Source organism: Pristiophorus japonicus, chromosome 12, assembly GCF_044704955.1.
Source record: "Pristiophorus japonicus isolate sPriJap1 chromosome 12, sPriJap1.hap1, whole genome shotgun sequence".
NCBI classification, from domain to species: Eukaryota; Metazoa; Chordata; class Chondrichthyes; family Pristiophoridae; genus Pristiophorus; species Pristiophorus japonicus.
Window position 1 is genome coordinate 18362732 of NC_091988.1, and position 25256 is coordinate 18387987.

The 25256-nt window shown below is 43.8% G+C and overlaps 1 pseudogene; it reads right to left on the bottom strand.

The window, feature by feature from the left end:
- Positions 1–25256, bottom strand: part of LOC139276744 (monocarboxylate transporter 2-like) — a 105396-nt pseudogene that overhangs the window by 68298 nt on the left and 11842 nt on the right.

Below are 25256 nucleotides of genomic sequence, written 5' to 3' on the forward strand. Positions count from 1 at the left end.
GATATCTCTTGCCCTCTTGTCCCGAAGTAGCCAGTCCCTTACTTGCTGTGCAGGGGCAAATAATTATTGAGGCAGAGGATTGTTGTAAGATTAAGGCCTTGTGGCAGTGCCACAGACCTGCATGATACGTGACTGGTGATCACACACCAGTTGTGCATTAATGGAATGGAAGCCCTTGCCATTAATGATTCTGATTTTAATACCTCTGGTTTTGACGGCAGATGAGGTGCCAGTGAGACTCAGGTGGGAGCCTCATACAAAAATGCAGATTGGGGTCCTATGAAGTGAATATGATGGCAGGGTGAGGCAGCCCAGCACCTGGTGGGGGGGATAAAGAGGGCCTCCAGTCCTTTCTGGGGCCAGGAGGAACAGGAGTGCTCGTTCCGTCCCTACAAGAAAGTCGCACCTACCCAATCCTGGACGCTACCCGTTCCCTCCCAGGAGGGACATTTTTGGTGTCAAATTAATTTTTTTGTCTTATAACACTCCTGTGAAGCTCCTTGGGATGTTTTACTATGTTAATGGCGCTATATAAATGCAAGTTGTTGTTGTTGTTGTTGAGATCTCCCCAAGCCCCCCACCCTACCACTTACCTGAAAGCCAGTGGGAGGTTAAAGGCCATCTGACCTCCCCCTGCACACAGCCGTTCTGTGCTCACGTCCTGACCATTCTGCTCGAAACCCGATCGGGATTAAAATCAACCTCTAATTCTAAGAAAATTAAATTTCAGCTTAGATTATAATGGACAGGTATTATAGTGCTTTTAGTAACATAAATGAAACACAATTCATGCAATTACCAATATTCTAGTTCTAGACAAGGATAGTATGAATTACAAGTATTGTTCAAATTCTAGTATGAAGATCACTGAGATCCTAACACTACTAAAACTAGAGTGAAGATAACCAAAAAATATTACAAAAAATATATATTTGTGCATTGTGCAGAAAAGCTGCAGCTTTTGACCAAAATTGAGATGAATCTGTTACTTTCAGCACTGAGCAGATTAATTATGCAAGAAATGGAAAAAAGATGAAGCCACATGGTAATTATTAATTGTAATCAGGATAATACAATCCTCCTCATGAACATGGCTATTTTTATCCTGGGTGCTGTTTTCTTGCCTCTTGCACTAATACAGCTTTCCGCCCACAGATTGCTTCCACAGCTGGGTCTGATACCTGCCTCCATTCTCCAAAATGCTGTACTCCTGCCAGTAATCAGTGTGTGTAGGTGGAGTGATGTGAAAAGCAGAAAGTCTTTCAGAACCATTTATGATGTTTACCATTTGCAAGTATTTCATTGGCAGCTGTTTAATGGAAATCATTAGTAGTGTGAAGCAAGTTTAAATTGGCAAATCAATGTATAGCCCCCCGCTATGCTGTGGTGCTCTCTCGCAATGACAGTGTTGCAAATTGTCATATTTTTCACTTTGCACTGAGAAGCAAACCAATAAATATGCACTTAATAACATGGACACGGTTAAGTCTCGATAAATGCGTAACTTGATCACCACAAATTTTGGGTTTAAAGCAGGATTTCTATGACCAGAAGATAAAAATTTCTTGTAATGTAAATTGGACACAGTTCAAAGTGCCATGACAATGTCCCTCAACCTTGAGAAATGTTTCCTAACTCTCTTTTTTAGCTATTCAAACAACTCTTGTTAAAGATGATCTGGTTTTTCTTTATAGTTCCTTGCTCACTGGGAACTTCATTGGGGTTATCTATGAAAATATGTTCTACATGAATTTTCTCATGTTTATCTATTCGGGATTGATTAAAGTGAGCTCTTTAACTTAGTCATCAAGGAAAGCAAACCCTCAACTTCTCTTTCTGGACTGACATGTTGTGATAGATCTTTAGACTAGGTATTAGTTGGGGCAGTGCATTATCAGCATGCACTCAACTGTCAGTGTGCTGACCACACCAGATTTTCGAGACAGATTCATTTACATACTGTTGGTAAGCCTTTGGTCCATAATGGGACTGGTGTTTGGTGCTGGACTTGAGTGGGAAACATTTAGCATACAAGAGGCGATGGGTACATTTTAAGTAGTGTGACCATTTAAAAGTAAGTGATGATTGCATATGGGGATAAAAAAGTGGATAGTAATTACAAAGCCTACCGATGTTTTTAGTGTATATTTCAGCCTTTGTAAGCGTTGTTTGCTGTAACAAAAATGTATGCTAAATCCAGTGGCTGGTATAATGAATGTGCATGGAAGATGCTGAATCTGTAGTCTGAGTGATACAGCAGCGGGACATCCTGATTCCCTCCCCATCTTTTGGTGACTGGTGGAGTAGGAATGGTACAGAATGAGGTGGTAGCAAGGTATGTGACAATGCTTTCTATTTTAGGGCATCTTCCCTATAGGACAATATTGCAGCTAAAAGGAGTTGGAGTAAGCAAAATTGAGGACACAACCTGCCATTACTGCTACTGGCAACGCCTGCCTTATTATGCATGTTAGCTGTAGGTGTACCTGCAGCAGATAGCACAGCTATATGTGCCTCTTGGAACCTGTGTAGCTAGTTCGCCAAAATAATTGCCCAAGTAGGCACACCGCTGCTTTTAAATGTGGTGGCAGGCACCGGATTTTCCGACTGCGTGGGGCAGGCAGGCACTGGAGATGTGCCCACAGTCTTTCCCCTGCAAATTAGATGCTCTCCCACTGATTCTGCAAACTATGGTAGGATCAAGTGCTCGTGGGCACAGTGGGTGCAATCTCAATGTTAAGTGACACAATCAACCTTACAGAAAGAGTAGCTAAGGGCATTGCAGATGATGTGGTAACATGGATTTTCAGAGGGCTTCCGTAAGATGACACGTAAGAGACTCATGTCAGAAGTCATGATGTGTGGAGCCAGTGGCCAGTTTAGCAGAAAGGATTGATAGATGGTTATGAATCAGAACGCAGAGGGTCGGAGTTGCGGGAAGTTTCTCAGACTGGCAGAAAGTGGGAAGTGGTGTTTGCAGGGATCTGTGCTGGGATCACTGTTGTTCGCCATATTAAAAAAAATAATTTGGACCCAGGAATTGGAGAAATGGTGTTGAAATTTGCAGATGGTGTCAAATTGGTTGGGTATAGCTAATGATGCGGAGGACTGCACCAAAATACAAGAAGACATAAACACACTTGCAGAGTGGGCAGAAAAAAGGCAAAGGAAATTCAATGTAGCAAAGTTTGAGGTGGTTCATTTTAGTAGGAGGAATAATGAGACCATTTATTCTTTGGAAGGTAAATAACTAAATAGGGTAGAGAAGCAAAGAGATCTGGGAATACAGATACATAAATCACTAAGGGAAACAATGCAAATAGATAAGGCTGTAAAGAGTGCAAACAAAGTATTGGCATTCATTTATAGAGGAATAGAATACAAAAGCAGCAGGGAGGTAATGTTCAATTTATAAAGAACCTTGGTTAGACCACCTTGGAGTATTGTGCACAATTCTGGTCCCCACACTACAAAAAGACTATTGAAGTACTGCGAAAATGCAGAAAGAATTTCCCCGGATGTTACCAGAATTAAGAGGATGCAACTATCAAGAAAAATTGAGTAAGCCGGGTCATTTTTATCTGGAAAAAAGAAGACGCAGAGGAGATCTGATAAAGGGGTTTGACAGGATGAATTTGTGAAGAAACCATTTCCACTTGTGGGTGAGTCCAGAATAAGGGGTCATAAATATAAAATAGCCACTAATGGATCAAATAAAGAATTTAGGAGGAAGTTCTTTGTACAATAAGTGGTGAGTGAAGTAGATAACATTGACACATTTAAGGGGAGGTTTGATGCATTCATGTGGGAAAAAGGAATAGAGGGATATGGGGGCAGAGTGGGAAAGGTTATTAAAGTGGAAGTGTGGAGTAAAATCATCGACATGGGCTGAATGGCCTGTTACTGTGCTGTAGAGTCTATAGAATCACAGCTGGTGCAATTTTGGGGCCAGTATCTATTCCAAATCATTGAATTAAAAAGAATGAATGGGTTAAAAGTTAAATGTGTCATACAACTCTGTATGGGTAAATTACAGTTTTCAGAGGATTAAAAGAAAGATTTACTTATATATTGCACTTTTCATGACCACGTCTCAATGGAGTGTAGTCATTGTTGTAATGTAGGGAATGCTTAAACTAAACATCAGCAAGACAAAGGTCCTCCACCAGCCTGTCCTCACCGCTCACCACTGTCCCCCTGTCATCAAGATCCATGGCGCAGCCCTGGACAATGTGGACCACTTCCCTTATCTCGGGAGCCTCCTATCAACAAGAGCAGGCACTGACGACAAGATCCAACACCGCCTCCAGTGTGCCAGTGCAGCCTTCGGCGGCTTGAGGAAAAGAGTGTTTGAAGACCAGGCCCTCAAAACTGTCACCAAGCTCATGGTCTACAGGGCTGTAGTAATACCCACCCTCCTGTATGGCTCAGAGACATGGACCATGTACAGTAGACACCTCAAGTTGCTGGAGAAATATCACCAACGATGCCTCCGCAAGATCCTACAAATCCCCTGGGAGGACAGACGCACCAACATTAGCGTCCTCATTCAGGCTAACATCCACGGCATCGAAGCACCGACCACACTCGATCAGCTCCGCTGGGCAGGCCACATAGTTTGCATGTCAGACACGAGACTCCCAAAGCAAGCGCTTTAATTGAAACTCCTTCACGGCAAACAAGCCAAAGGTAGGCAGCAGAAACATTACAAGGACACCCTCAAAGCCTCTCTGATCAAGTGCAACATCCCAACTAACAGCTGGGAGACCCTGGCCAAAGACCGCCCTAAGTGGAAGAAGCGCATCTGGGAGGGCGCTGAGCACCTCGAGTCTCGTCACTGAAAGCATGCAGAAATCAAGCGCACGCAATGGAAAGAGCGTGCGGCAAACCTGTCCCACCCACCCCTTCCCTCGATGACTATCTGCCCTACCTGTGACAGAGACGATGGTTCTCATATTGGACTGTTCATCCACCTAAGAACTCGTGTTAAGAGTGGAAGGAATTCTTCCTCGATTCCGAGGGACTGCCTATGATGATGGGTAGGAAACGCGGCAACCAATTTGCACACAGCAACTCCCACAAATGGCATTCATCATATTCATTTATAGGCAGTCCCTCGGAATCGAGGAAGACTTGCTTCCACTACTAAATTGAGTTCTTTGGTGGCTGAACAGTCCGACACGAGAGCCACAGACTCTGTCACAGGTGGGACAGACATTCGTCGGGGGACGGGGGGGTGGGACTGATTTGCCGCGCGCTCCTTCCGCTGCCTATACCTGACCTCTTCACGCTCGCAACGTTGAGATTCGAAGCGCTCAAGGGCCTCCCGGTTGCACTTTCGCCACCTAGGGCAGTCTTCGGCCAGGGTCTCCCAGGTGTCAGTGGTGATATCGCACTTCACCAGGGAGGCTTTGAGGGTGTCCTTGTAACGTTTCCACTGCCCACCTTTGTTTGCCATGAAGGAGCTCCACGTAGAGCAATTGCTTAGGGAGTCTCGTGTCTGGCATGCGAACTAAATGGCCTGCCCAGCGAAGCTGATCGAATGTGGTTAGTGCTTCAATGCTGGGGATGTTAGCTTGGGCGAGGACACTGATGTTGGTGCGTCTGTCCTCCCAAGGGATTTGCAGGATCTTGCGGCGACATCGTTGGTGATATATCTCCAGTGACTTGATGTGTCTTCTGTACATCGTCCATGCCTCCGATCCATACAGGAGGGCGGGTATTACTACAGACCTGTAAATGATGAGCTTGGTGGTAGGTTTGAGGGCCTGGTCTTCGAACACTCTTTTCCTCAGGCAGCTGAAGGCTGCATTGGCGCACTGGAGGAGGTGTTGAATCTCCGCATCAATGTCTGCCTTCGTTGACAAGAGGGTCCCGAGGTATGGGAAGTGGCCCACATTTTCGAGGGCTGCGCCGTGAATCTTGATGACAGGGGGGCAGTGCTGTGCGGTGAGGGCAGGCTGGTGGAGGACCTATGTCCTACGGATGTTAAGCGTAAGGCCGATGCTTTCATATGCCGCGGTGAATACATCGACTATGTGAGCTGCGAGGAGGATGCTATGAGGCTGCAGAGTGACTTGGATAGGTTAGGTGAGTGGGCAAATGCATGGCAGATGAAGTATAATGTGGATAAATGTGAGGTTATCCACTTTGGTGGTAAAAACAGAGAGACAGACTATTATCTGAATGGTGACAGATTAGGAAAAGGGGAGGTGCAATGAGACCTGGGTGTCATGGTACATCAGTCATTGAAGGTTGGCATGCAGGTACAGCAGGCGGTTAAGAAAGCAAATGGCATGTTGGCCTTCATAGCGAGGGGAATTGAGTACGGGGCAGGGAGGTGTTGCTACAGTTGTATAGGGCCTTGGTGAGGCCACACCTGGAGTATTGTGTACAGTTTTGGTCTCCTAACTTGAGGAAGGACATTCTTGCTATTGAGGGAGTGCAGCGAAGATTCACCAGACTGATTCCCGGGATGGTGGGACTGACCTATCAAGAAAGACTGGATCAACTGGGCTTGTATTCACTGGAGTTCAGAAGAATGAGAGGGGACCTCATAGAAACGTTTAAAATTCTGACGGGTTTAGACAGGTTAGATGCAGGAAGAATGTTCCCAATATTGGGGAAGTCCAGAACCAGGGGTCACAGTCTAAGGATAAGGGGTAAGCCATTTAGGACCGAGATGAGGAGAAACTTCTTCACCCAGAGAGTGGTGAACCTGTGGAATTCTCTACCACAGAAAGTAGTTGAGGCCAATTCACTAAATATATTCAAAAGGGAGTTAGATGAAGTCCTTACTACTAGGGGGATCAAGGGGTATGGCGAGAAAGCAGGAAGGGAGTACTGAAGTTGCATGTTCAGCCATGAACTCATTGAATGGCGGTGCAGGCTAGAAGGGCTGAATGGCCTACTCCTGCACCTATTTTCTATGTTTCTATGTTTCTATGACTATATCCTGGAGTTCAGCCTCAGAATGTGTGCAGATGCAGGCATCGTCCGCATACTGCAGTTCAACAACAGTGGTTTGAGTGATCTTGGACCTGGCCTGGAGGTGGCGTAGGTTAAACAGCTTCCCACTGGTTCTGTAGTTCAGTTCCACTGCAGCAGGGAGCTTGTCGACAGTGAGGTGGAGCATGGTAGCGAGCAAGATTGAAAAGAGGGTTGGAGCGATTACGCAGCCCTGTTTGACCCCGGTCCGGACGTGAAATGGATCTGTAATGGATCCGCTGGTAAGGATCACGGCCCGCATGTCGTCGTGGAGTAGACGAAGAATGTTGACAAACTTTCGGGGGCATCCAAAATGGAGGAGGACGCTCCATAAACCCTCACGGTCGACAGTGTCAAAGGCTTTTGTGAGATCGAAAAAGGTCATGCATAAGGGCTGGCGCTGCTCCCTGCATTTTTCCTGCAGTTGTCGTGCTGCAAAGATCATGTCCGTTGTCACTAGATCATAAAACAGCAATGTGATAATGTCCAGATAAACTGCTTTTGTTATGTTGATTGAGAGATAAATATTGGCCAGGACACTGGGGATAACTTCCCTGCTCTTCTTCGAAATAGTGCCATGTGATCTTTTATGTCCACCTTGGCTTAACAGCTCATCCAAAAGATAGCACCTCCCTCAGTACTGCACTCAAGTGTCAGCCTAGATTTATGTGCTCAAGTCCCTGGAGTGGGATTTGAACCCACAACTATTTTGTTGTAAACATTAATCAAATGCCCCATGATTAAAGAGAGGGGTCACACTCCAAAAAGCTTTTCAAGTGCCCCCTTGTTTTTTTGTTGAGGGCACCAAAAACACAAATTATACAAGTGCCCCCTGGCTAAAAGGCGAGGTGGGGGGCATTAAAACTAAACTTTAGACATGTGGTTCCAATTAAAATTCGGTTGCCAGGGGTGATGACGCACTCCAGTCCCTCCGGCGCCCATCTCTCGCGGAAGGCCGTGAGCGTACCGGTAGACACCGTGTGCTCCATCTCCAGGAACATCCTGGTTTGGATGTAACCACAGAAGAGAGGCAGGCAGTCAGGCTGAACGACCCCCTCCTGCCTGGACCAGGTGATGGTCCCCTTGACCAGGCCCAGGAGCAGTCCTATGAGGAGACCTTCCGACCTGCCCGCTCCCCTCCACACAGGTGCCAAAAGATCAGGAGTGTGGGACTGAAGTGCAACCAGAATTTGAGGAGCAGAGGGATTTGAACCCACAAGCTTCTGACTCAGAAGCAAGTGTGTTACCCATTGAGCCACAGCTGAGTAAATATACTTACATAAATTCCTCTGAAACTTTAGAAAGAGCAAAAATATTATAAAAAATACTCAAAATTGAATCAGAAAAGAGAGGAATAGAGAAAAACAGAGTCAAGAGGATTAGAATAAGGAGGGAAGACTATATTAATGCCACTGGGCTGTTCTATGCAGTGCATTTGGCAGACACTTTTAGCCATGCTTTTGACCTTGGTGCAAGTGGATGCCTCTAGCATACGGCTTGTAACTGAAAATAGATAGAATTGTCCAACATTGACTGTTTTGATTTTGTAGCAGTAGAAGCAGAATAATGTGGAAAGAGTGAATAAAAAAGTCCTGAGAGCTTTGGAATATATTTAGATTCACTTTGATCTAACGTTTATAATGTTCACTTGAGTTCGATTTCTCAGAATTAAATTGTCAAATAAAAGTTCATACTGATTCAAATGGAATCAAATGATTGTTCATGGGGTAAGATTTCTTCGACGTGTAGTGAATTGTATATATATTATTTACAAAACATGTTTACAATTTCACTACAGCCTATGCACAGAGGAAAGTTTCCCCATAATTTAGATTTTTCTGAGTAGATTTTAGATTAGCTCTTACACCTCTTAATTTCTTCACCCACTAAGTATGTAATATCTCAGTCTACTAAAGTATCTCATTGCAGTGTCTTACATTTTTTTAATTGCTTAGAATTTATATGTGTTTTTTTGTTGTATTCACAGAACAGAACTCCTGTACTGGCTGCAAAGAGCAGCTTACCTCCGATCATCTCCAATGGTTAAACCTTGCCACTGGACCAAGACCTAGCTCTGTCAAGCCCGTGTGGTGGCTGGTGTGCAACGGCCACCACACGTTAAAAAAATCCACGCACAGGCATCTTCCACCCTTCAGGATATAGTTCGGGATCCAGAATATCATTGAAACACTTGTGAGCCCATCCGTTTTCAGCGTGGAAGCAAGTCATCCTCATTTTGAGGGACGGCCTATGATGATGATGAGACCTCCAATGGGCAGTCCGAGTGCATTGGGCAAATTTTGACAATTGTCACAAATCCGATGGCAGTGGAGAAACAAGGAGCACCCAGGATGTCCATGAGAGTTTGAAACAACATTGCACAGATCATGCCAAAAAAGGTGGGAAACACAACTAGGCCTCTGTAATTTGGGCCAAAGGGCTCAACAGGTGACAAAAGCCAGCGAGAAAGATGGAAAAGCTAAAAAAGTACTGCATCCTGGATCTGATCCACTTGATACAGGTACTTGCATTAAGCCCAGTGCTAGGTCATGCAATCATATTGACAATGGTAAGGAGAGAAAGAAGGAATGTTGCTGAATATTCATCAATACCAATAGGTTTTGCATAGGCAGTCAGAAATACAACTGGAGCAAAGGTACCAAAGAACATGAGAACTTTTCCTGGGAGCTAGATGCGGAAACCTCTGTGTTTGAAAAATGATAGATCTCGAGTCTAGACGCTTGATATTTTTGACTGCAGCCTTTGTTTTGCTTTCCAGTCAATAGGGTTGGGCCTCTACTCATTGGAATTCAGAAGAATGAGAGGTAATCTTATCGAAATGTATAAGATTATGAGGGGGCTTGACAAGGTGGATGCAGAGAGGATGTTTCCACTGATAGAGGAGACTAGAACTAGGGGCCATAATCTTAGAATAAGGGGCCGCCCATTTAAAACTGAGATGAGGAGGAATTTCTTCTCTCAGAGGATTGTAAACTTGTGGAATTCGCTGTCTCAGAGAGCTGTGGAAACCAGGACATTGAATACATTTAAGACAGAGATAGACAGTTTCTTAACCAATAAGGGGTTATGGGGAGCGGGCAGGGAAGTAGACCTGAGTCCATGATCGGATCAGCCATGATCATATTAAATGGCGGAGCAGGCTCGAGGGGCCGTATGGCCTACTCCTGCTCCTATTTCTTATGTTCTTATGTTCTTATAGATCCACTGAGCCACTGTTAGTGGAGGATTTGCCTGAACCATTGACCTCCTTGGCTTGCTGTTTCATGATGCGGCCAAAATTGATGTATAGGACCTAGCAGAATGGGGCAAGAGTGCTGAGAAGAACTGGACCTTTGCCCCGGCAAGGCCATTTGCCATTGATCGATATTTTACAAAATACATTCCAACCATGGTGAGTGCAGACTGAAGATTCAGAGATAGGCCGAAACCTGTAATAAAATGATAAAGGCAAGGTTAAAAGCCATGCAAAGTACTTCATGTTATTTCTTCACACTCTAATGCAAATGATGTGATCACTCTCATTTATCTTACTAACTCATGGTAACAACTTTTCTATTTTACTGCTGTCAAACAGTGTAGCCTCTACTTGCAGATTTTCATTACTTGCATGCAATGTTTTTGAATGAGGTCCTTCAGATGACTTGAGACCTGCAGGCAGAGGGGAGAGAAATCCATCAGTCATGCTGACCCTTCCAAGCACCAGCATTGAGGTTAGCAGCCCCTGTGGTATAGTGAGCTAGACGGATCTGCATTGGGTGATTCACCTAGCACAAAATAACAGGAGCAAGTACATGTGGAAAGGGCAACCCAGGAAATAGCTCACTGGTGGGCACGCTTAGGTCCTAGCTCTATTGAAGAGGACAAAGATGCAGACTTTAGGGGCCCAGCCCTGAAAAGAAAAATGCTTTCTGTGCACCAGCAATTGCTGAATGCATTGGATTGCCATGGAGTTTCTGCAATGTATCAGAGAGTGTGGAGAAGTCCACTGCCACCTTCTGTGGCATCCTCCGCATAGTATTAACACTCTGCAGTCAACCATGGAGCATGTGATCCCCTCAATGCAGAGATAAATTGAGTAGGGTGTATATTGGGAACCAATCCGCTACCGACCATTTGTGTGTCTGCTCAACTTGAATTTTACTTCCAGTGAGAACTAAGTCAATGAACACTCCAAGTACTCTTCCATCTTTCCCTTTGGAAGTTTTATCCCACCCATGGAGTATATTCCAAAGATTTAGGTGTAGCCTGATTCAGGCTCTCAGCTTCAATGGGGCCTGCTCCTTATAAAGAAGCACAATAGATGTTTCAAAAGATCTTTTTTCTTATCAGAAATTAGTGACCAGAAATTCAAAACTAGTTTCAAAAACAGGTTCACTTCAGCATTAAAATTTATCATGACATTTTGGAATTGTAATGAAACGATAAATTTGAGTAAATTCTTACATTACTGATTTTAATTATTAAAGATGTTAGTTTTGGCAATGTGTTTACATGCGTGTCTTGAGGGCTGGATTTCCGGCTTTTAAGATTTTGGGGCATTAATGGTGGCAGGGAGCTCCTGATACCACCTGGAAAAAGTTTGCACCTCAGTCGGCAACATTGGCCAGCTGTGCCCTGAGTGTGGGGCAGAGCGCTAAGGGAGGTGTTGCATGTGAAAATCCCAAGCTAAAGAGCCGGCCTCAAAGCACTCTAAGATGTCTGGGGGGAAAAAAACCTGAAACAAAACACATTCGGCAAAAATTCCAGCAGGACACTTTACGCAGTGCTATGGGTCGTGTCGGCTGGGGGGCAAAAATCAAGCCGGTGTCGCAACTAGGGGCGTTGCACACTGGCTCATCTCTTCCAGGTGGTAATGCCACCGAAAGCGGCCCCGAAAACCCCGGCAGGCACTGGAAGCTGGCCGTCTGCCCAGAAGAGCTCACCGCCGACATTGCCACCCCTCTGGGGTGAAAACTGAGGTGGCCAGGAGTGAAAAATTCAGCTCTCAGACCTGAACTGCACAGTACACAGTTTAATCTGAAAGTATGTAACATTGCGTCAGGTACACTAAGGATTTTGAGAAAAGAACACTGACTGATATAATTACAGACAGTCCCTTACACCAAGGAGGCTGAACATCAAAGACATTTAGATGAATGACAAGGATCATAAGTTTAAACCTAATTCTCAGTAGGGAGGACACCTTCCCATGAACCACGCTGAGAGGATGATCCAATTCTCTGAGGTGCTGATTAAAATGCTAAACTCTGTCAAGGTCAATGCTGCTGAAGTGTGTTCAGATTTCTGCATCCCCTACTATGTCTGGCCGACTAATGATCAATGCTGGCACTGTTTAAGTTCTCGATTTAATCATCATCAGAAAGTTGGCTCCAGATTGTGATGTGAGTGACGAACAAACGGTGCCAGCCGTTTGTTAGATTTGCATTTGCCTATTGACTTTCTATGGGGTTTTACATGGCAACTTGCTGTGACCCATACACCCTCTACAGGGGATCTTGGACCTGGGTGAACAGGACAAGCAACTGTGTATATCCTTAACCAATCATATTGAAGAATCGTTAATGCCCAGTGCAGTCTAAACCAGGAAGTGCAATTTAGAATAGTGAAATCAATATCAAATCAGGTACAGAAAGCAAAAGAAAGAGAGACAGAGAAAAATTGGATAAAGATTGGCCAAAGACCGCCCTAAGTGGAGGAAGAGCATCTGGGAGGGCGCTGAGTATCTCGAGTCTCGTCGCCGAAAACAAGTGCAGGCAGCGGAAGGAGCGTCGGAAAACCAGACTGCCCACCCACCCTTTCCCTCAATGACTGTCTGTCCCACCTGCGACAGAGACTGTAATTCCAGAGTTGGACTGTTCAGTTACCTGAGAGCTCACTTTTGGAATGGAAGCAAGTCTTACTCGTTTTCGAGTGACTGTCTATGATGATGATGATGAAAGAGAGAGAGAGATAAAAAATTATTTACGTTTAAAAAAAATCTACAACTGCAATTAAAAGCTGAAGGAGCGAGAATCCAGACTTGTAAAAGATAATTTTCAGCACCAGAGAGGTTGTTTGGCAGTAAGCATACCATGCCATTAAATGAGTACTTGGATTGGAGTGGATAAGCCCTAACTTTTTATGGTGAGTTTAGTCCGTATCTACAACATCAGTACAGGAACTTCATGGCGTTCAATACATTTGAATGATGAGCTAGACAGTGAAATGCCACTTTCGAAAAGCTTACAGAGCAACATCGCATCTCAGACAACAACTTCCACATTTTTGTGTTTAACCGTGCATGTGCGGTCTCCGGAAGTTGCTGTCCTATTTGCACATAAATAACGGTGAGCTCTGTTAGTCTCATTGTTATTTTCACAGCAAAATCTGGCCCATTGTGTTTGGATATTCGTACTGAAACATATATAAAATACTGTTTTATCAATGTTTTCTTATATTTGACAGAAAAATAAATGGGAAAAAATACGATATACATTTGGACAGTGGGGATTAATGAATAATGTCAGTGCTTGATGTTGATGGACATTTTTGGCAAACCTAAAAGTCAACCAACTATTTAATATTAGTATGTAACTGACCCAACCTACACTTTTATCATTATTTATTCACAGTGAGCCAGGATAATATTCAGTGAATGCAGGTTGATGAATAAACAATTCAATATTTAGAGCTTATTCACCACCTTATGACTGAGTGGTATGTGTTTTTCACAAATTAACTCAGCAGTTCACTAAATAACCTCAGAGTTTCCTCTCATACAAGGCTAGTTTTCCACTCAAACAGTTAATAGAAAATTGATTGCATCACAAGCATCTATTATAGCTAAGCCAATCATGACATTTAAGAGGGAATTAGATAAATACTTGAAAAAGGTGCAGGAAACCCACAGGGGAATAGAATTAGAGTAGACTGTTCTGATGTAGAACTTAGAATTAGAAATATGGCTCAATGGCTTCTTTTATAATTCTATGAAAACCTTTCATTGGGTTTGTAAACTGAGGTATATACAGTGGCATGATTAGTGCTGCACCTTGATTGTGTCGGTTTCTGTAATTTCCATTTTAACTTCAAGCAAAATCTAAGACGACCATTTTTTTTGCAAAAATGTCCATGCACCTGAGATAAGGGGCCTGAATTTGCAGCCGCTAGGGATGCGGACGAGGTGCGCACCCGCCCGTAGGGTCTCCGCAAATTCCGGAGTTAGGTATACGAAGTGCATGCGCCTAAACCCAGAACTTGCAATCTGTCAAGAATCCGCTTGACAGATCCAACGCATCCGAATGTAAAGGGCCTCCACGGGCGGAGCGCAGGCAGAGAGTGGGCCGATTTGCCCAACTCCTGCCCAGCGAATGTCCTTCAAATTCTTATGACTGAAAAAAGCAGGCATTAGGCCTGCTCTTATCAGCGTAAGACTTTTAAAGTACAGAAAAATACGTTAAAAAAAAAATAATTTAAACATTTTAAATCCTGTTAAATAAGATAAGTTTATTTTTAAACCCTTTAAAATATGTGAATTTATTTTAAAAGATTTTATTTATTTTTGTTAATTAATTAAATTCAATTTTTATTCATTTGAAAGCTGTGATGGTTTTTAAAAGCTATTTTCAGTGTTTCTGTGCTTTGGAGGGCATTCCCATTCATACTTATGGTGGTTCCATATATAGGAAATCATTATAAGTATGAAGGGGGATCCCCCAATTCTGATAGGGGGATGACAGTGATGCGTACAAAACTCTTACACTCCTGGTATACGTGGGCCTCTATGAAGGCCTTCGCGCATAGGCCCAGGACCGCAAGTCTTCCAATCTCCGGGACCACCAGGCACATTCGTAGAAATTTTTGTGGTCAGAGGCAGTCGCCCGCGGGAAGCCTCCGACCACAATTTCTGGGCCAATATTAAACGATAAGGGGATAAGGGGTTATGGAGAATGGGCAGGGAAGTGGAGCTGAGTCCACGATCAAATCTGCCATGATCTTATTGAATGGCGGAGCAGGCTCGAAGGGCCTTATGGCCTACTCTTGTTCCTTATTTCTTATGTTCTTATGTTCTTATATACAACTAAGATTGTGCACATTGGCAGAAGCTTGCAGAACAAGGGATATGGGGATAGTGCAGGAAAGAAGAGTTGAGGTCGAAGATCAACCATGATCTTATGGAATGGCGGAGCAGGCTGGAGGGACAGTATGGCTACTCCGGCTCCTAATTCTTATGTAACATGCTAATTTTAACTGTTCAATGAGTTCAGTCTACCACTATGCAGAAGGTGCTAGAGATGCAAAAATCATAAAAATCAATAACTATTAATTAAGACTTTTTCTCACACAGATCAGTGAGCCTACTTTCTGTTAAAAGAGGGTGCAAACACTTTGTAAAGTTGACTCCTATTGGTTGTGTTGCAACATAGAGCTATTTGTTTTTCTGGACCATATAAAATATATGGATTCTTCCCTTTAACTTAAAAACAAGGTTACCAAAAATAAATAGGACAGATGACTTTGCACACACAATCCAGCTTTAACAGGACATCTAAGTGTAAGTAGGATACCTGCTTAGATTCAGTGCCAATTACTTCTCACACCTTCTGCTAACAGGGTAATTAGTCTCACAGTTGTTTCCAAGCAGTACACATGGAGAATAGTACCCCTATCAGAAACCTTCAGGTGCAGTGAGAATGAAAGTGGATCAGCTAATTAAACCCCTTCATCCAGAACAATAAATATTTCCCGAAAGTGTTTATTAAAATTTCAAGAGGACTGGATTCAAAAAACCACACCCAAGCATGCTTTGTAGACATTACTTATGTCTCAGCCTGCATGTGCTTTTGGGGCCAAAATTCACGGTCCCAAAGAGACTCGTTAGTGCCCATTTGTGGCGGCCATTCTGAAAAATCGAATGGCCACCACCGCTTTGCGGTCAACAGGCCAACCCGACCTAAATTCAGGTTGGTGATTTTTCAGCCTGAACCCCATACCACCCAAGTGGTATCACCGCCAGTAAAATAAAATAAACAACAATAAAAATATCTACCCAGCGATTTTCACCTCACCCCATGGATCCCCCGCCATGCGGTGCCTCTGACAGGTTTCTCTGTCGGTGTACCTCTGCAGTGACTGTGGGCCGGCAGCACAGCCGCCCTTAAAGGGAAGGGCCCACTGCCTCGGCCGCAGTTCAGGAATTTTTGATGGACAACTTGCAGATCGGCTGGCAAAATACTGGCCCCGGGTTCGGCCGGGTCGCCAACGGGCAGCCTGGCATCCCCTCTTGGGTGCCAGGCCGCTGGCCTGACCAAAACCCTCCCTGGTGGCCCAGTGGCCAAAGTTTAAAAAAATAGCCAGAATCTCTCCCCTTTAACGGAGGGTGGAGAGCGAGTTGACACACACGCACTGTGATGTCACCACGCTGATTGACAGTGGCAGGTGGGCCTTCCGACCCATTTTCAGCCTGGCTTTGATTCTAAGGCCCACCCCCATTATGATCCATTTCCTGTAGTACTTTGAAAAAAATTCAATTCAAAGTCCTGAAAATGGATCGAGTCACCGGACCAGGCCCCTTTTGTCTTTAGACGTTGCTTTCATGATTTGATAATTAATTTAGAATTTTTAGAGCCGTTTTTCTTTTTTTTTTAATTTAATTATTCTTGTTGCATAGTATATACGTATCTGTTTGGGAAGGTTAATTATGCTTCTAATTGTACTACGTCGGGGTATCAGTAATAGGGAAGAGCTTGAACCTGAGCCGGATGTCAGTGTTGTCCACACCTGGAAGTTCTGCCAAATTGTCACCATACCAGTTGTGATCTGAATTGTAGATTACTGCATAATCCCAACACCAGTGGCCAAAAATTGTTTTCAGCACCACATTTTTATTTTCATATTTTAAATCTTTATAGGGCCCAAATTTCCCCATGAGTTGCACCGTTTTTTTTGGTGTAACTTGATTTTTCTGGTGTATCTTTTTAGTTGCAGATATGGCCATTTAATTTGCCCCAGTGTAAGTGAGTTAGTTAGGGTTTTTTGTTAGGTCAGTTTTTTTTTCAAAAGGGGGCGTTCCCAGCCACTTACATATTTATGCCGATTTGGCCAGAAAAAAGTTGTACTAAACTAACTTAGGGCAGCATATGTGTCCACTTTTGTCCGCAGAGAAAGACCTTACTTACAGTTAAGGAATCGGCGCAAGTAACAACATTTAAAGCACCACCAAGCACCAAACAAAGCACAAAAAAAATAAGCACTTAATTCACAAATAAAATAGAAGGAACCCTGCACCTAAAGCACCAAGACCAGCGTAATAAGCAATCAATAAATAAAAAAATAAAAAATAGAAGGAACTCAGCACCTAAAGCACCAAAGTCAATCAGTAAATAACAAATAAAAAATTGAAGTCCTACCTTAGGGATCGCAGCGGGCCGCCGATGAGGGAACCCATTCGGCCCCTCCCACACAGCCCGCAGCGCACGTTTGCTGAAATGGCCTGCCAGGAGCTAGTGCACATGTGCGCAGACTCTAGCGCGCATGTGCAGAGGTCCCTGCACTGTTTTCAGCGCCGGGACTCAGCTCCGCCCCCCTCTCTTTCTTCTGCGCCACACCAGCTCCACAGAATGCCCAAGAATCGGCCATGATCACACGGATTTTTTTTGGCACTGCTTCTGAGGTAAAATGTCGGCGGGGGGGCTCGGAGGAGCGTTGAAAAAGCCGGAGGGCCAAACTTGGGCCCATAAACTTTAAAGGGATTATATAATCTTGCAAGCAGAGAACTCAACAGGATCAAATGACGGGTATCCAATATAGTGGTGATCATTGAGGCCTCTGTCACTTTAGTAATTATACTTCTGGACAGTTTTGAAGATGTTATCTAAAACATTGTTTGAGCCGACAGCAACTTTTATCTCATAAGACACTTTTTAAAACAAAGAATGATACAACAACCTCCAGTGTCGCAACATTGAAAATGTCCATAATTAAAATGCATGTATGGAAACCATAAGATCTGTTCATAATGTAGTCATATTGCTGTATGACAATCTCATACCTTGCAGTTACTGAACTATTACACCATCCTAATATAAAAAGCAACAAAAACCTGTATAACCTAACCTGGCAAGAAAAGTAGGTGCAAGGTTGGGCATTGTAACCTGAGTCTCCACTCCCCTATAAGGAGGAATTGTAAAAAAAAAGTATTTTTAAACTCAGATTTTATTTTGCTCTTGCTCCATTTTTTTTGCAAATAAAGGTATCTTACAGTAGAAATTAAATAAAAATGTGTACATGTACCACAAACTGCCATTGTGTTCAGGAAGAATACAAGAGGGCACACATTTTAGATTGAAAGTGAGAAAAAAAACGGTGTTCTGTTGATCACCATTAAATTTCTAAAACTTAAATCCGAAGGCTCCTGACATTTAGCAATCTCTTCATGTATAAACAGATAAGGAATGGAACCGAAACATTTAAAATATGGCACAGAAATATAATTATTTCATAATATTAGCAGTTGCTATGCAAAAGTTTGGTTGACATAAAGCATGAGAACATTAATGTACAGACTGGAGGAGACTCAGTTAGTAATTGTGCACTGTAGCACCTTAAAAATGCAAACCCAATCCATTGTGAGATCCCTATGAGTGGTCACCTTCCCTATCTGGGAGCTATGAATGTTTTCCAGGTTGATGCTTCAAGGTCTCTATCTTTTCATCAATTTTTGAAAGACAGATAATTCAAGATGTGAGGACTGGAATGCAGCGGTTTATTTCCTGTTGGGATTACTATGGTTCATATATCATTTGGCACAATTGTCAGACCCTTAATTGATTTCTGTAACAGTTGAAATGTTCCAGACCTGTGTGGCAGGGAAATATACACTGTAACCAGAATCAATTTCAGGCATTTTCAACAATTTCCGTCGCCAGGACATTTAATTTTTTTTTTTAATTACTCCTATCTTCGCTTTCTATTCATTAATTCTCTTTCTTATCTCATATCTTTGGTATCCTTCTTGCATCCATTCTGACTATGCTGTCTGTTGTCAATCTCTTTGCAGCCTATTTCTCAGTCTGATTCACTCGAACCCACCTGTGGAACAGTAAAATCTGGTGGAGAAAAAAGCTCATTTGATACTTCAGAATATCGCACTTTTCCACAGCACCTGAGGGGGAGCCCGACATGTGACCCTTAGGCCATGTGTTGCCTGTGAGCTCAGCTATCCAGCCCGCGAAGCACTGTGGCATATTTCATCTATGGTTGGCCTACCCTGCAGAAGCCAATTATACGATAGGGGCTGACATGCTTATTGTATGATCAGTCTACCTGTCAATTATCTGCTTTCTCTCCTCCAGTGTTTGCATTCTGCTGCCCAGGGAACCTGCTGCACAATGTGCTGCAATGATTTATAAAAGACGCAACTTCCCTCCGGGCTTTTATTCCTCAGTGGTACATTGTCATTTGTCTTTCACTGAACATCTTGTCTAAAACACACATCTGATCAGATGTATGTAAATTAATTTCCTTAAAGGTCTTATTCTGAGTAAGTGGATTTAAAGGAATTCTAAAATTGAAACACTTTTCTTAATGTTCAATATTTTTGTAACTATTATGGGGGTTATGCGGAAGTGTTACAGTAATTCTGAAAGGGTTCATTTAAAGTTACCGGCAATACACAAATCCTATGAAACAATGGTTGATTAATGATTTCTGCCTGCATTCAAACCAGAGAGATATGCAATTTACACAATTTGATCCACTTAGTCAGCGCGGAAATACTTCTCCTTCAAATTAATGTGAAATCTGAAGATAGATTTAATTGAGACAAAATATCCTGGAATCATTAAAAATTACAGTACTAACAAAGAATCAGATAACTGTTTGCCCGTTAAAATTAAATGTGAAAGAATTACCTGCGCTTTCTTTTACAGTGAGACTATATTGTTTCCTGAGTTCTAAGTGTTTAGAAGTTTCATGTAAAAGATATGCTTTGGAAAATAGTTTATGTGAATTTATTTTTCACTTGCTTAAGATGCCTTCACAGAACTGGGTCAGATGTGAACATTAAGCAGGAAGTGTGGTGGGGAAAGTCAATCGCCCAGCAACTGGAGATATTAAATTGGTACCATGACTGCTTAATGAACACACAAGTTCAGAAGATTTCCATTTTAAAGAAAGCTCCAATAATGTAACCCATAATTTACATACCACAGGAGGTGCTCAAAAACTTTATTTTTAGTCTGGTGGGAAAATCTGCTTGCTTCACGCAAAGCCACATTTGCTTGAACTAGAACAGTTGGGCTTGTGGAAAATCTTCTGGTGTTCCTTCACACCGAGCTATAAACCCTTGTCAGCTCACATTGTGATCCCACTGATTATGATGTGTATCCAATGCGTGGATCTGACTGAATAATGCATCAATGACAAAGCCACGATTGCATTATGCTTTTAGGTCTGCAAGTTGAAGAAATCTGTGTCAGATATGATTCTATTTATACAATACCTTTTTAAAATATTACTTTTTAATATCTTTTAAAGTAACATGGACTTTCTACATGGAATAATAATCAGGATATAATGGCAAGGGGGGGGGCTGAAGATCTGCAATCTCTCCAGTGTACCCCCACTGTAAATTCCAGCATGGGAGTGCAGTGCAAAGGCAGCAAATTAGGTTGGGGCCCAGATACACCAGGTACATACATTACCCTGGAGCTTCTGTCTTCTCTGGGTGGGGTAGAGCCTCCACTTACCTCAAACAGGGCCATTGATGTAGGAGGGGGTGGGGCTGGGCCTGGGTCTGATACAGGGACTCCTTGCATCAGGAGTCCCCATGTTACCCGCCTCTGAGGGGCCTGGAGGAGTAGGCTCTGCCCAGTGGCAGATGTGGGCCCCATCTTGGGGTTCCAGGATGTGGCCTGGACCACTGGCAAGCAGGGTCCATTTTCTCTGGCAACAAATTTTTAGGCAGGCCCCCTATACAAAGAGGTAGCTCTACAGACAACTCTAATCTTTTCCTGGGGGTTGCCCAGTCCAGTCGTTGGCTGGACTTTCTAATCTCCCCAGCACAATGATGCAATTGTCAGGGCGACAGCAGTGAGGGAACATGCTACTGACCTCAGCGGGTCTGCCAGATTCATGATGTAAATACTGGAATCGGGGCCTGCAGATTCTTGGTCCCTAGATGTTTTAGCACCCAGGTATCTGTTGGATGTCCGATGGTCACTGGTTATTTTTTATGTTTACTTAGAAGTAATGGGGAATGTGTTATCAAACTCTGGCCCAAAGTTAGTGGAAATGATGAGGAGGCCAGCGGGCAGGAGTGGGATGATGGACGGCAAGAGGTTCCCGCTAGGGACCCAAGAGAACAGTCCCCGAAATAAGTTTAGTGCATAAGCTGGAGTCCTGAGGTAATCAAGGTTGGGGAAGGGGCAGGATAGAACCAAGGTTTCCTTGTGGGTCTGGAAGAAACACTCCTGCTCCTCCTGGCACACATGGAAATCTTTAAAAACATGTGGGGTCTTAATTTGGTACTGCCAATGAAAGGATGCAAAATTCACAAGAAAGCCCCCAGTGTTTGGGCTCATTCGAAAGGAAATTTAATTTGGGACTATCTACCGAAAAGTTTGGAACTCTAAAGTGCTTATAAAAGAAACTACGAACTTTAATAGAATTTTGGATTTTAAAAAACAAAGTCAAGGCTGTGGGCGGACCTACAGAACTAGCAGAGACAGTCTAATTAAATTAAGCTACCTGGGTGTGAGGACTAAGTTAACCTGTCTGGGAGAATGAGAATTCAAAAATCCTTCTCCACAAGAGACGTTAGCATCACAAAATCACCCAGAGGTAGCTCCCCATCAACATGGGTCTGGATAACCATTTCAGCATATACATCACAAAGAGGCCCAATCCAGCCTGTATGCGAAAGACTAAGCACAAAAGGACATTGCAATTACCAAACTAATATTTCCATCAGGAAACAGTTTTCGAACATCAACTCACCCAAAACATATCAACTTTTAACGAGCCCGACAGAATATTACAAAGGATTTTGAACAGATTTGGCGGCAAGATTAGAACACTGAAATCATATAACTGGCCCCTGTTTTCAACAGAGGTTAGGTGGTTGCTAGGTAGCTACAAGGCTGCTACTATCTCAGATGCCATACTACACCAAGTGCTATACTGCGAGTATGTCATCAAGACAAGGAGAGAAACCAATGCGACAGTTGTAAACTAATTTCTCCAGCCTCGAAGTCCTGAAGTCCTGAAGGAAGAAGAACATCACCATTGCAGCAGCGACTGACCATAGTCAACGTGGTATCAAGGTAAAAACAACCGCGATCTACTGTTAACTATCAAAAGGATTGGTAAGCATAGTCCCTGCCTGCCCTGGAGTTTAACCTAGCTAGAATTAGGTATTGGGAGGTAGGAGGTATAATTCTGCTGCAACCCCCTTTGAATGTGTAGTGTATGGTACTTTATTAGTGTGATTATAAGTTTGACCTTGTACCTTTTCTTGTATTGTCTTTTATTAGAGTGATTGTAAGTTTGGCCTTGTATTTTCTTACTAGAGTAATACGCCTGTATTACCCTGACTGTAATAAAACGAAGTTCTTTTGCATCAAACCAGTGTCCTTTGCACTTTTGTCACCCCCCCAAAATAAATCCAGAGTACAGATCCCAAGTGAGTGGGGGCGATTCGAAACCGCTCAACTTGGTCAGAAGGGAACCTGACCCCCTCATAGAGACCAACCACCCCCTTACAAAATGGCGACCGCGGCAGGACTCTGGTACACGGGGTGTGATGTGGAGAGTGCTGGTTTGGGGCAAAGAACCAAAATGGAAGAGAGGATTTCCTCCGATGTGTATAAGAAGGTCAATGTAACAAAGAATGGGTGCTTATTCTATTGCGCGCTGAGCGTCCAGCTGACGCTGCAGCCCAGTGGACAGCAAGCAAAGATCACAAAGAAGCAGTGGAGAAAGCAATTTGGTTGGTCTGTCTACAGCGACAGGTCCAACTCCTAGATATAATGAATGAAACATTACAGGCAGAGTTATGGGAATGCGCAGAGAACTACCAGGGAAGGGTTATGTCAGAAGAAAGATTATCGGGAGAACTCCGTAAACCAAAACAGGAAAGGACCCAAATAATGGAAAAGTTTAAAAACAGTCAGGGCTATTTTCAATGTCAGGTTACCGAGGCCAAAAGTACTGAAAAGTCACTGAGGGAGGAAAGCACTCGCCTCACCCTACAAGTAAAAGAGCTCCAGGAAAGATTAAAAGATGTGCAGGCAGCGTATAAAGTAGCTAGCACTAATGGGTTTGAATCGGGAGACCACGGTCCCTGCCAGCAACAAATTAAAAGTTTAAATCTTGCTCTGTCCAAGGTAAAAGGCATGGTATGCCGAATAAGCCCGGGTACGCCCCAGGTAAACCTGGAAGAGAAGGAGGAAACTACCCGGTCACTACCTGTGGCACCGGTGACTACACCGGTTCACCAGCAGGAGGCAAATCAGTTGCGGGGCTGACAGGGATAGTGAACCACCACCACCTGTAGCAGTGAGTTTCAGTTCGGCTTGGCCACAGGAAGGAGAGGGAAACGAGCCAGGACAGGGAGAGCCAGAACCAGGGCCAATGTGCCCAGTCCTGCAACAGAAGTTTGACCCTCCCACCCTTGCCGGGGGTCAAGGGCCCCTGGAAAGTCAGTTTGTGGTCCCTCACACTCCCCACCAGCTTAGGGCTATGACAAGCCACCTGGGAAAGCTAACTCCAAAGGGAGACCCCTCGGTTCACTTTGTGGAAGTGGAACAGGCAGGGGATATTAATGGGTGCAGAAATGGCAAAGATGCTTCTTCTATCCCTGGACAGCAAACTGTACCAGTCCCTCTCTACCGAGAGCAAAAGAGGACAGAAAACACTTGCTGCCGTCCAAAAGGACATTTTAAAAGCTATGGGCTGCAATGACGGGTGTCCCTTCTCTAGAGTAGAGAATACGGTGCAGTTCACAGGAGAAACCCCACAGGCTTTCACAGACCGACTGTGGCCGGTGTACAAAAGCGCCTGTAGTAGGGACATAGACAGAGATAACTTAAGCCCGGATGAATTAGCACACTGGCTCCTAGTAGCTAACAGTTTACCCAGAATAAGAACCAAGGCTGAGGCCTGGTTCGACCCAAGAGATCCCCAAGCCACCGAACAGGGAGTGCTTAGGCAACTGACCCTAGCTTACAGAAATGGCAGAGGGACAGAAGAGCACCCACAAAAGGGAAGGGTTCACGAAATCCGACCTAGTCAAGATAAGAGGGAAAGGCGCCACGAGGAGGGCAACGCCTCCGATACAAAACATACCTGCTTCGGGTGCGGAAAGATTGGGCACTGGAGAAAGGATTGTAAAAATCCTTGGAAGAATAGCGCAGGAAAGAATTCTCCAGCCCCTGCCAAAAAGACCGAAACAGATAAGCCAGTCCCTCCCCACTCGTTTGAGACCTTTTTAACTGCGCTCCAAGCCATGTTAGATAGCCCTGGGAAGGTAGCCACTGCCACTGGTACCGAGATCCCAACCAAAACCGTGACTAGGACAGGCACAGCTTGTCCACCTGTGAGCCCTCGAGTATTCAGGTGAATTTATAATGGGGAACAAAGAAATGGCAGAGCAATTGAACAAATACTTTGGTTCTGTCTTCATGAAGGAAGACACAAATAACGTTCCGGAAGTACTTGGAGACCAAGGGTCTAGTGAGAAGGAGGAACTGAAGGATATCCTTATTAGGCGGGAAATTATGTTAGGGAAATTGATGGGATTTAAGACCGATAAATCCCGGGGCCTGATAGTCTGCATCCCAGAGTACTTAAGGAAATGGCCCGAGAAATAGTGGATGCATTGGTGATCATTTTCCAACATTCTATCGACTCTGGATCAGTTCCTATGGACTGGAGGGTAGTTAATGTAACACCACTTTTTAAAAAGGGAGGGAGAGAGAAAGCAGGTAATTATAGACCGGTTAGCCTGACATCAGTAGTGGGGAAATTGTTGGAATCAATTATTAAGGATGAAATAGCAGCACATTTGGAAAGCAGTGACAGGATCGGTCCAAGTCAGCATGGACTTATGAAAGGGAAATCATGCTTGACAAATCTTCTGGAATTTGTTGAGGATGTAACTAGTAGAGTGGACAAGGGAGAACCAGTGGATGTGGTGTATTTGGACTTTCAAAAGGCTTTTGACAAGGTCCCACACAAGAGATTGGTGTGCAAAATCAAAACACATGGTA